Source organism: Bombina bombina, chromosome 3, assembly GCF_027579735.1.
Source record: "Bombina bombina isolate aBomBom1 chromosome 3, aBomBom1.pri, whole genome shotgun sequence".
Lineage (NCBI taxonomy): Eukaryota > Metazoa > Chordata > Amphibia > Anura > Bombinatoridae > Bombina > Bombina bombina.
The window spans coordinates 959,473,303-959,485,276 of NC_069501.1; the positions used below are offsets into that span (position 1 = coordinate 959,473,303).

An 11,974-nucleotide genomic window follows, 5' to 3' on the forward strand; every position below is an offset into this window, starting at 1 on the left:
AGCATGAACCTTTATGTTGGATGTAGGAATTACATCAACACAGTACACTGGGCAAACTTGAGGGGTTAAAGGGACTGTGAACGTTATTTTTTTCCCCCATTGGATGTTTTCTCAATGATAATTTTTTTATACAACAAACAGAAAGTGTAACACCTCCTAATACTGACTGTAGTAAAGTCTGTAATAATTTTCTACAAATAAATGAGTAAGAGTGTGAGAATATGGGCACAATGTAGAGAGTCCTATACAGGTTAATATATAAAGTAGCACTATGACGAGGTATTTAATTATGTAAAAGATGTTCCCTCTTAGATATGGTATAAAGAAGATTGTTATTTGAGCACGTCCGCCTTCGTTACTGCTATGCTCTAGCATCCACTTTGCTGTGATGTAAAGCTACTCACCTCCAAGGTGGAATGCAGAGCAAATAGCAGCAAAGTACTTGGGCAATCACTATAATCCAAAACTCCTTAGTGCCATGCCTACATCTAAAACTTTACTTACCTGACATTGTGACATATAGCCGGTAATTACTTTTCTATAACATTTTGAAATATAATTAATTTTGGTTATTGCATGATGTTTTGGAAACACATTGGCCTAGATTACGAGTTTTGCATTAGCCTTAAAAAGCAGCTTTAAGAGGTCCTAACGCTGCTTTTTAAAGCCCGCTGGTATTACGAGTCTTGCAGGTACAGGTGTACCGCTCACTTTTTTGGCCAGACTCGGAAATACCGCAAATCCACTTACGTCAATTGCGTATCCTATATTTTCAAAGGGACTTGCATAGCGCCGGTATTACGAGTCTGACAAAAAGTAAGCGGTACACCCTCTCCTGTCAAGACCCGTACCGCATTTTAAAGTCAGTAGTTAAGATTTTTAGACTACAACGCCGTAGCATAAAACTCTTAACTAAAGTGCTAAAAAGTACACTAACACCCATAAACTATCTATTAACCCCTAAACCGAGGCCCCCCATATCGCAAACACTAAAATAAATATTTTAACCCCTAATCTGCCGAACCGGACATCACCCCCACTATAAGAAACATATTAACCCCTAAACCGCCGCACTGCCGCATCGCAAACATTAGTTAAAAATTATTAACCCCTAATCTGCAGTCCCTAACATCGCCGCCACCTACCTTCATTTATTAACCCCTAATCTGCTGCCCCCAACGTCGCCGCCACTATATTAAAGTTATTAACCCCTAAATCTAAGTCTAACCCACCTAACACCCCCTAACTTAAATATAATTAAAATAAATCTAAAAACAATTACTACAATTAACTAAATTATTCCTATTTAAAACTACTTACCTGTAAAATAAACCCTAAGATAGCTACAATATAACTAATAGTTACATTGTAGCTAGCTTAGGGTTTATTTTAATTTTACAGGCAACTTTGTATTTATTTTAACTAGGTACCTAGTTAAAATAAAGACAAATTTACCTTTAAAATAAAACCTAACCTAAGTTACAATTACACCTAACACTACACTACAATTAAATTAATTACCTAAATTAAATACAATTAATTACAATTAAATAAAAAAAAATAAACACTAAATTGCAGAAAATAATAAAGAAATTACAAGATTTTTAAACTAATTACACCTAATCTAATCCCCCTACAAAATAAAAAAGCCCCCCCCCCAAAATAAAAAAGCCCTACCCTACACTAAATTACAAATAGCCCTTAAAAGGGCCTTTTGTGGGGCATTGCCCCAAAGTAGTCAGCTCTTTTACCTGAAAAAAAAATTACAATTCTCCCCCCAACATTAAAACCCACCACCCACACAACCAACCCTACTCTAAAACCCACCTAATCCCCCCTTAAAAAAACCTACCACTAACCCCTTGAAGATCACCTTACCTTTGGTCCTTGGAGGGGGAGGATGAGGGGGGCTTTACAATTTAAATCATGTTAATATTTGTATAGTTAAGAACTTGTACCTGGACCATACATAGTGAATGGATATACTGTACTGTATATTTACATATCCTAAAATTAAAATGATGCAATGTACAACGTATACAAAATGCAAAGCCTCTATAGAGTTCACCAAGAGCCAAGATTACTGTAGGTAATATAAAAATGAGTCCCATGGTGAGTGTCATAAGATCAATACCACAGTTTATACTGAAATATCCTGAAACTACAGAGATGGTCACAATTCAGGTTTCATAACCATTAGTGTATCTGACCTAAAAGGAGAAGGTTATTGGTCTGAATATAACATTACCTTGCGTTGAGTTATGTTGCAATGCACTGCAACCTATGGGTTAAACAAAGTGTATTTGTAATACATCTTTCTTAAAAAAAATAAGGAAATCAAATATCTAAAGTTTAAAGGGACATTAAACACTGAGATTGTATTGTAAAATGTTTAATTATGTGTAGAAACAAACTTTATTTTGTCTCATTTTACTGTTATTTAATTGTGGGTTGTACAATTTTGATAACTAGTAGTGCACATTACATATTTCACAAGCCTATGCCTTCAATTATCCCTAATTGGCCTCAGTAGAGGTGATTGGATAGTATGCTGCAAAGCAATGCAAATTTCACTAACAAATTGAGAGTGGCAAGCATGGTCTACTCCAGTAAGGTCTGTATTGGCTCCTCTAAATCTCTAAATAAGGCGAGTGGTGGGGGGGGGGGGGGAGTTTGTCGAATTATAGCCCCCTGTAGAATGCGTTAATGAATTCTACACCTGAGTAGCATGTTAAAAAAGTGCTGTAATTAAAAAGGTGTTTCCCTTAAGTTTTCACTCAAACTTAAATAAAATAGAGAAATTCCTTGATGGAAATTCTTATCTTAAAGGAATAGTCTAGTTAAGAAAAATTAATATTTCGTGATTCAGATAGATCATGCAATTTTAAGCAACTTTCTAATTTACTTCTATTACACATTTTTCTTTGTTCTTGGTATCTTATTTTGAAAAAGCAATAATGTAAGATTATGAGTCTGGGTAGCGCTTGCTGACTGGTGGCTACATTTAGACACCAATCAGCAAGTGCTACCCAGGTGCAAATGCCACCATATGAAGTGCACATAGTAAATAACTGCATAGGACTCATTATTTACTATAAAAATAAAAAAAATCAAACACACATTTTATTGCCTGACATTTAACTTTATTTCACCTCCCCAAAACACTAACATTTGGGATTTTTTACCTATACTGTTTTATAGGTAATATTTATAATTTGTTTCACTTTTTGTCTGAAATATTTTAACATGAAAATGTTAGATACATATTATAAAGTTAACAAAATATTGATTTCCTAAAGGGTGTGATATATTGACATATTTTGACAATGGACTAAATTCATAGCTGCTCCTTAGGCTGCAGATAGACCTTGTTGTTAAGGTGAGCTTATATTCAAAAGTCATTGATGTTCAAATCACCTCTTTCTAGACGATTCCCAGTGGTTGTTCCTGCTATTAACATATCTAGTTGTGTTAAATGGCCTAATACATGATAATTTTTGTAGTGAGGGAGAACTGCTAGCAAGTCTAAAAAACATTATTACAATATTGCAGATGCAAACAAGGAGCTGACCATGTTCCAGGGTGTTTTGGTGTGTTCATGGTATAAACTTAATTATAAGGATAAATTATCTGAGATGGTAACTCTTTTGGAAAAATGGTCTAAGCTTCCATAATGTTAAATGGTAAAGTCAATATTATCAAAAAATATGCTGTTTCCAAAGATTCTCTATTTAATACAAGACATACAAATTCCTTTGTGTAAACAAGATATACTGTTTTTAAATAAGAACATAGTTACATTTTTATGGCAAGTACGAAAACATATTCCGTTATGAACTCAGACTCAGCCTCCTTTAATATATACAAATTATCCCAAAATTTAATTTGTAAAGACAACAATTACAAAAAGTATAAAGGATGGTGAATATAATGCTGGACTGGAGAGTAGGAAAATTTACACTAACCAAATTTTAGTACCTTTATATTCTTCAACAGATTTCCCTTGATTGAACTATATCTTATATTCTTAAGACCTTGGTAAAGTATATAAATGAAGATGCAATACCTCAAATACAATATGGTGTGTGTCTCTTTAAGAATCTCTATATTAATTGGATGTATGGTCCAAATTATACTTATAGGTATTACTTGCTTAATTAAAAAAACAAAACAAACAATACTTAACGTGCTATAAAATCCCAGATATTCTATGTCAAAATAGATAATATAGATTTATTTAGATTCAAACAATTTTCATTTTATGAAAATTAATTCTAAAAATGTATTATGTTGATTTCAAACAATTTCCAATGGATGGCAGAAAAAATGTATTCATATACAATTAGTAAAAATGACACATAGTAGATTACAATAATTTATACACTGGTGTATCCATTCATACTTTCAACAAACTTTTTGGCTATTCAATCTTACTATTTCCTATAGAATAAACAGTAGACTTTTGAAAAGGATCCGTATAGTTAAAAGTTAAAAAAGAAAAATATATATATTTTTCAAAATAGGCAGGGCTGTAATCTCACAGGGCTACGATGTTACTCACACACTATCTTATTTGTATATCCTTAATAAGAATTAGTGTTAAAATCCAGAAAAGGTACAGGGGCTTCAAAGGGTATATTGTACAAAGCGTCCTTTGCAGTTTTTTTGGGATGTAATTTCCTCAGATTCAGCTGTAATAATGCTGTTAGTACTGTTAGTTGAATCCCTTCAGTTCTTAAAATTCAAAAACAGCTATGACTATGTGGCTTAGCAGTATCTATTTAGCGGGTGCTATTATCGTGTCTTACACTACCACGCTTCCCTCCTACCTTCCGTGACCCTTATCAAACACTCCTGTGTTGGTCACCTTGCTGTCAGTCTACCGTCACGGTCTGCTCCAGCAGCAAGTAGAATCTTCAACCTCCGGTGAGTTGCCACTATGTAGCGACCGTATTTGCTGTGTTGTATCCTTTCTTTCCCCAGGTAGATCACGTGACCGCGGGTAACCTATTGTCTTCTGGATACACCCTGCGTCATGTCTAGATCCACTTCAGGTGCAATACGATGCTTCAAAGGTAAAAAGTTGTTTCCGTGAGCGCTCACTTTTTACAAATACACAACTTTTTCCAATTATTTTCGGAAATACTCCTGGTCTTTTATAACAAAGAATATGGCTTTCTCAACATGTTTCGGCTAGGATGCCTTTATCAAGATACCATATTGATTCCTTTAGCTCTACCTTTATATAGTCTCCAACAACTTATAAGGAAATTAAAAATGATCCTTTGAGTTCCAAATCAGGTTCTCGTCAGAACTATATAAGGAGGCGCTTTGGATTTTTTAGGGAAAATGCTCTCAATCGAAGGCTAAAGAAAGTTAAGAAAACCACTATAGATCTCTATCATCAGGAGGAACAAATTAAATGTATTTATCTGGCACACTTAAAGGGACAGTCTACCATAGAATTGTTATTGTTTTAAAAGATAGATAATCCCTTTATTACTCATTCCCCAGTTTTGCATAACCAACACAGTTATAGTAATGTACTTTTTACCTTTGTGATTACCTTGTATCTAGGAACCTTCTTCCAGCCCCCTGATCACATGACTGTGACTGTTTATTATCTATTGTCTTAAATTTAGCATTGTATTGTGCTAGATCTTAAATAACTTTCTGTGCCTGAACACAGTGTTATCTATATGGCCCACGTGTACTTTCTGTCTCTTTGTGTTGAAAAGAGATTTAAAAAGCATGTGATAAGAGGCAGCCCTCAAAGGCTTAGAAATTAGCATATGAGCCTACCTATGTTTAGTTTAAACGAAGAATACCAAGAGAAAAAAGCAAATTTGATGATAAAAGTAAATTGGAAAGTTGATTAAAATTAAAAGTCCTATCTGAATAATGAAAGTTTAATTTATACTAGACTGTCCCTTTAACTCCAGATAGAATGGCAAAGAGAAGCTACATGTATGAAATGTGGGTTGGGCAATGAACTCCTGGCTAGGAAAAAATTTTGAAACAAGGATAATTTAGAAATTTTGGAAAAGTTTAAAAACACAACTACCCGGAAATTCATATAAAAATGATGGAAATCACAGAAAGTGCCATTCTTAGGTAATTCAATTCAAGCTCTCTGTAATCAAATTATAATAGAACAGGCTAAAGTTCTCCTTCATGTAGATGAAAGAATAACACATTTCAGTTAGAAATAGGAAAAATGTATTTTTGTCTCAAGAGAAGAGATTCCAAAAACAAATTGTATATCCTTACTACTTACTATTTAACCTTACTACTCTAATGCAATGCTCAAATATAGAGCAAGAGGTCAATAGTTCCTTATGGAAGATTAGGAGGGGGTGGGAGAAGTTAGAAATGTACAGCTACAAATAATACAGGCAAAGATTTTCTGGAAATAGGAAAATATTTACCCCCTCTTCTCTCTCCTCTCTCTTCTTATATTGGAATAATATAGGGAACTTATGGAGGGTCTAGAACCATGTTTCCTTTTTTCATTTAGAATTATTAATTAAGGGAGGGGATCAGGATAAGTAGAGTTTCATACATAATGGCAACATGTAATATGTCATAATATTATAATTTGATTGGTTAATATTGGTCATAGATATGTTAAGATTAGGTTATATAAAAATGATTTGATCTATTCGGTTCCTTATTACAGACCCTATTGGTCATTTATAATTAGAAGACTTAGAACACTTATATCCTATATTATAAAAGGTCAGTTATGTTTGTCTGATGCAGTCATGCGCAGTAGAGACTGAAGCGTGAGACAAACATACTTGGCCGTAAGGAAGGATCAGACAGAGGAGGGGCGGGTTGCAAGAGGGGGGGGACAGGAGCGGGGGGCAGGTTGCGAGAGGGGGGCAGGAGCGAGAGGGGGGCACGGGGGCTGCAGCAGGTTGGACCGCTGCACTACAGACAAAAAAGTTGAGAGTGGCATTGAAGGGGAAGGAGAGGGGATCCAAGTGGATGGGGATTTTGGCCCGTGTACACGGACTTTAGGACTAGTTTTAATATAATAGCTTTGATTGTAGAATATAATTTTATATGGTAAAATATGAAAGAGTATATATAGCGATGCCAGATAGCCAAATGGTACTTGGGAGCCATATTATGTATATATGCATCTCGATATGTTAGGGTTTATGATTAAGTATGTGTATACCTGTATATTCTTAATGTATGTTTCGATTATGAGCATGACATAACTTTGAGATACCTGAGAGCTGAACCTATGCATCTACATATATAGGGTGCTCCAGGTGCATAGAATTGCATTTGAATATTGATGCTTTCAATATCATATCTGTTTACTGTATGCCATCTATTTTATGCTATGTATAGATATGCAATAGAGTCTATGAATTAATTTACTTAATCCCTTTCATAAGTTACAGCATTCCATATGTTAATACTGCATTCCATGCAGGTTTGATCTCATGTTTATATGTATTGAACAAAGTTAACTTGGTTTGTTTTAACTACCAGTTATCTACTAGCAATTATAGAGAAACTTTGAGCTAGTATATGTCAGTCTGCTGTTCTTAAAGGGACAGTCTACACCAGAATTTTTATTGTTCAAAAAGATAGATAATCCCTTTATTACCCATTTCCTAGTTTTGCATAACCAACACAGTTATATAAATACACTTTTTACCTCTGTGATTACCTTGTATCTAAGCCTCTACAAACTGCCCCCTTATTTCAGTTCTTTTGACAGACATCCATTTTAGCCAATCAGAGCTGGCTCACTGGAACTCCACGTGCGTGAGCACTGTGTTATCTATATGACACACATGAACTAACACCCTCTAGTAGTGAAAAACTGTCAAAATGCCCTGAGAAAAGAGGAGGTCTTCAAGGGCTTACACATTTGCATATGAACCTCCTTGGTTTAGCTTTCAACTAAAAATACCAAGAGAACAAAGCAAAATTGGCGACAAAAGTAAATTGGAAAATTGTTTAAAATCACATTCTCTATCTGAATCATGAAAGTTTATTTTGGACTAGACTGTCCCTTTAAATTACTGAGAGGTAGTATAGGGTTAATCCTGAGGCAATTTGCTTTTAACTAATTAATCCTGAGCCAGTTTGTTTTTAAGAAATAGTCTGTGTATGTGTAAATAGCTGTCAGTCTATGATTACGGTCCCAGACTGAAACCGGGCAGACTTTTACTAACTGCAGGATTACTCACTTGTTCCTGTGATTCTTTTACAAGATGAACGAATAAAGAATACTGCTTATAATTGTATATGGTTATAAAAAGGACATGACTACATATTTCTCTCTTGCTATTGGTTCACCAGATGTTTTCAGATAGCTCCCAATAGTGATTTGCTTATCCTTCAACAAAGGATTCCAAAAGAATGAAGCCAATTTGATAATAGAAGTAATTTGGAAAATGGTTTCAAAATCAATGCTCTGTCTAAATAATTAAAGAAAAATTTGCGGTTTCATGTCCATTTAAGGAAGTTAAATTAGATTAATTTATGTATTTATTATGTCAATTATATGTTGCAATATGTTTTCTTTAAAACTTTAATAAAAATGATAAAATTTGGAGGGAAAAAATAATTATTCACCTAAGCTATGACACAGTATGTGGGATTGTAAAGTATCTCGTCTCCTGGTCAAAGCTGATAAGGTTGTCTCATTTTTTGTTCTATTTTATTTTTCTTGACATTTTTTCAAGTTCTCTTTTATCTATAGGTTAGAGTGGACTATGTTATAGAGGGTATCTTTTTTTTAGTTTGTATAAGTTTGTTTTATACATTTTTTTAAGACATTTTTGTTATGCAAGAACAATAAAACGGAGTTAAAAGTTCCTACCTATCTCTTAGTTTTATCTCCCTCTACCTCACCAAAGTGCCATTAACTCTCAAAGGCCCATATAGAAAACTTGTAAATCCTATTATCAATTCGCAGCTTCAACACCCCCAGACTAGCAAGTATTACGTTAACATTAAAAAACACAATTACATTTATGCAGTTAAAGGGACATTAACCCCAAAATGTTTCTTTCATGATTCAGATAGAGCAAATAGTTTAAAAGAAATCTTCCAAATTACTTTTATAACCATACATGCTTCTCTTGGTATCCTTTGTTGAAAATAATGTAGGTTGTAGGTTCAGGAGTATGCACATTTGCATGAGCAGTAGATACCAGCAGTTTTTTCTGCCGTGTAGTGCTCAGGACACATGCATGTTTACCTACCTAGGTATCTCTTCAACAAAAGATACCATAAGGAAAAAAAATGATAATATATAAATTAGAAACTTTTTTTTTTAAAAAAACATACTATGCTCTGAGTCACATAATACATTTTTTTTTAGTTTTATGTCCGTTTCAGTTTTGTAGAAATAGCTGAAAAGACAATGTGATGGGTGTGTATTAAACCTTGCAAACACTCAAAATCTGACTTTAAAGGGATAGTATACCCAAAAAAAATTATTTTATGATTCAGATAGAACATACAATTTTAAACATCTTTCCAATTTAATTCTATTATCAAATTGTCTTCATTCTCTTGTTATCCATTGCTGAAGGGACAGCATTGCACTACTGACAGGAAGCTGAAAATATCTATTTAGCCAATCACGAACACAAAAGACAAATGTGTGCAGGCACCAATTAGCAGCAGCTCCCACTAGTGTATGATATGTGCGTATTCATTTTTTAACAAGGGATACTAAGAGAACAAAGCACATTTGAAAATAGAAGTGAATTTAAAAGTGTTTTACATTGACATGCTCTATCTGAATCATGCAAGTTTAATTTTGACTTTCCTATCCCTTTAATACATTCAAAACAGTTTGTTACACTTTTTCAAGATTAAGGTTGTTTTGGGAGACTTATAATCAGCTGTTTGTGTTAATGTTGTCTGATAATGTTACGTATCAAATTTAATCCTGGTTTTTATTTATCCATGCTGAAAGGTTTGTCTGATTTCTGGATAACATTTTTTATGGAATTGGTATGCTAATTAAAGGGACAGTTTAGTCCAAAATAAACTTTCATGATTCAGATAGAGAATGTAATTTTAAACAATTTTCCAGTTTACTTTTATCACCAATTTCGCTTTGTTCTCGTGGTATTCTTAGTTAAAAGCTAGACCTAGGAGGTTCATATGCTAATTTCTAAGCCCTTGAAGGCCGCCTCTTTTCTCAGGGCATTTTGACAGTTTTTTACCACTAGCGGGTGTTAGTTCATGTGTGTCATATAGATAACACTGTGCTCACGCACGTGGAATTCCAGTGAGCCAGCTCTGATTGGCTAAAATGGATGTCTGTCAAAAGAACTGAAATAAGGGGGCAGTTTGCAGAGGCTTAGATACAAAGTAATCACAGAGGTAAAAAGTGTATTTATATAACTGTGTTGGTTATGCAAAACTAAGGAATGGGTAATAAGGGGATTATCTATCTTTTTAAACAATAAAAATTCTGGTGTAGACTGTCCCTTTAATAATCTAATGATATTATATATGATAATAATTTTATTAAGAAATACATCAAAAAGAAATCAGCTCATATATAAATACAAATGTTATGTTACTAAGAACAATGATATGAAATGTATTAGAATATCTAAAAAATATATTAGAATCAATTTACACTGAAAATTAAAGTTGTAAGTAATATACTGTATCTGTTGGCGCTCTACAAATAACCGATAATAATGATAATAATAATAATATTTAAAACACATAAAAAACGCCTTATTAAATGAAGTTTTAAAGTCTCATCCTTTCATTAAGCACAATGTTTTATAAACTGTGTACTATGGAATCCTGTTTTTTCTTCTTTGCAAGATTAAGAAGAATTTACATCAATACTTTTAAGAGTAAGAAATAGGATAGCGCGAAAGTGGTGGATTCTTAGGCTGGGGTTTTACAAATGGAGAGGGGTTTTGCGTGGTTTGTGTCTTTTCTTCTGTGAATAGGATGTGTCACACAGTTATGTGGTCCATAAAACACTTTTAACGTCTTATATCAATGCCAAGGAATAATTAGTTTGGGAAACAAATAAAGCATCATGAAATAAAAATGAGTGATTATCTTGGAAAACAAAATTGAATAAATAAGCAACAAATAGTTTTATTTTGTTTTCTTGTCTTGAAATTCAATCAGTTTTAGTCAAAATAAAATGTGCAAAAATGTGTATAATAGCAAAGTATAGGCTTGATGGCCGTATTTGTTCTTATCAGCAATAGAAATCTACTGTTTTAATCCCAACTGAATCATTTATACAATAAATGGTTAGAGTATCATTTCTATCTTTTTACTAAATATTGAGAAAATCTTTTTCAGTAAAATAATGATGGCTTGCATGAGATTATTACTCAGTTATTGCTGTTGCACTGACTGACCACAAACTTCCTGTGCAGCTGCAGAACCTAATGGTGTTTTTGGAGGTGGTTATTATATGACCAAGAGCTACATAGCAATGTGCAAAGTTCCTTTATAGGTTAATTTGTATTTTAGGTACAAGCTTGGAGTTATCTGTTCAGAATTCTCAATTAACTATCATTTCTTCACTTACCTAATATGAGCTGTAGGTCTTAAGCGCCAACAAGTACTGTAGGATCACTTTTGTGCGATCAGGAGTTCTTGTCAACTGTGGTTAGAAGAAGGAAATGACAAATGTGACATATCTGAAAAACAGTTATGTCTTTATAAGGAAATGTTCACTTGCATACATGTAATTTTAAACCTTCCCCAATTTTAACAAAACCTGATTAGTCCAAAAGATTTTAACACCATTACCACTTCCTCTCTAATAAAGCAATCTTTAGTAACTCGCAATACGGGTCAGATACACATTATAACTGTGGATAAGTATAACATGGGTCTAGCAGAAGTTGAACCACAATCATTCACTTTATATTTCAATTAAATAGAAAAGTGTTAACTGGTAAACAACCATTACTGAGCAATCCCTATCTGTAATACATAT

At 33.5% G+C, this 11,974-nt stretch overlaps 1 protein-coding gene across 2 annotated transcripts in view; it reads right to left on the reverse strand.

Annotated features, from left to right (window-relative positions):
• LCP1 (lymphocyte cytosolic protein 1) overlaps window positions 1-11,651 on the reverse strand; it is a 118,785-nt gene extending 107,134 nt beyond the window's left edge. The window contains exons 1-2 of one of the 2 annotated variants that reach the window (XM_053708007.1): window positions 11,561-11,641; window positions 4,830-5,067 (exon numbers count right to left, since the gene is read on the reverse strand). The gene's annotated coding sequence lies outside the window, so the exon portion shown is untranslated. Of the gene's footprint in view, window positions 1-4,829; window positions 5,068-11,560 lie in introns of both variants that reach the window. The other variant, XM_053708006.1, reaches the window with a different exon arrangement.
• Between the last annotated feature and the right edge of the window lie 323 nt (window positions 11,652-11,974).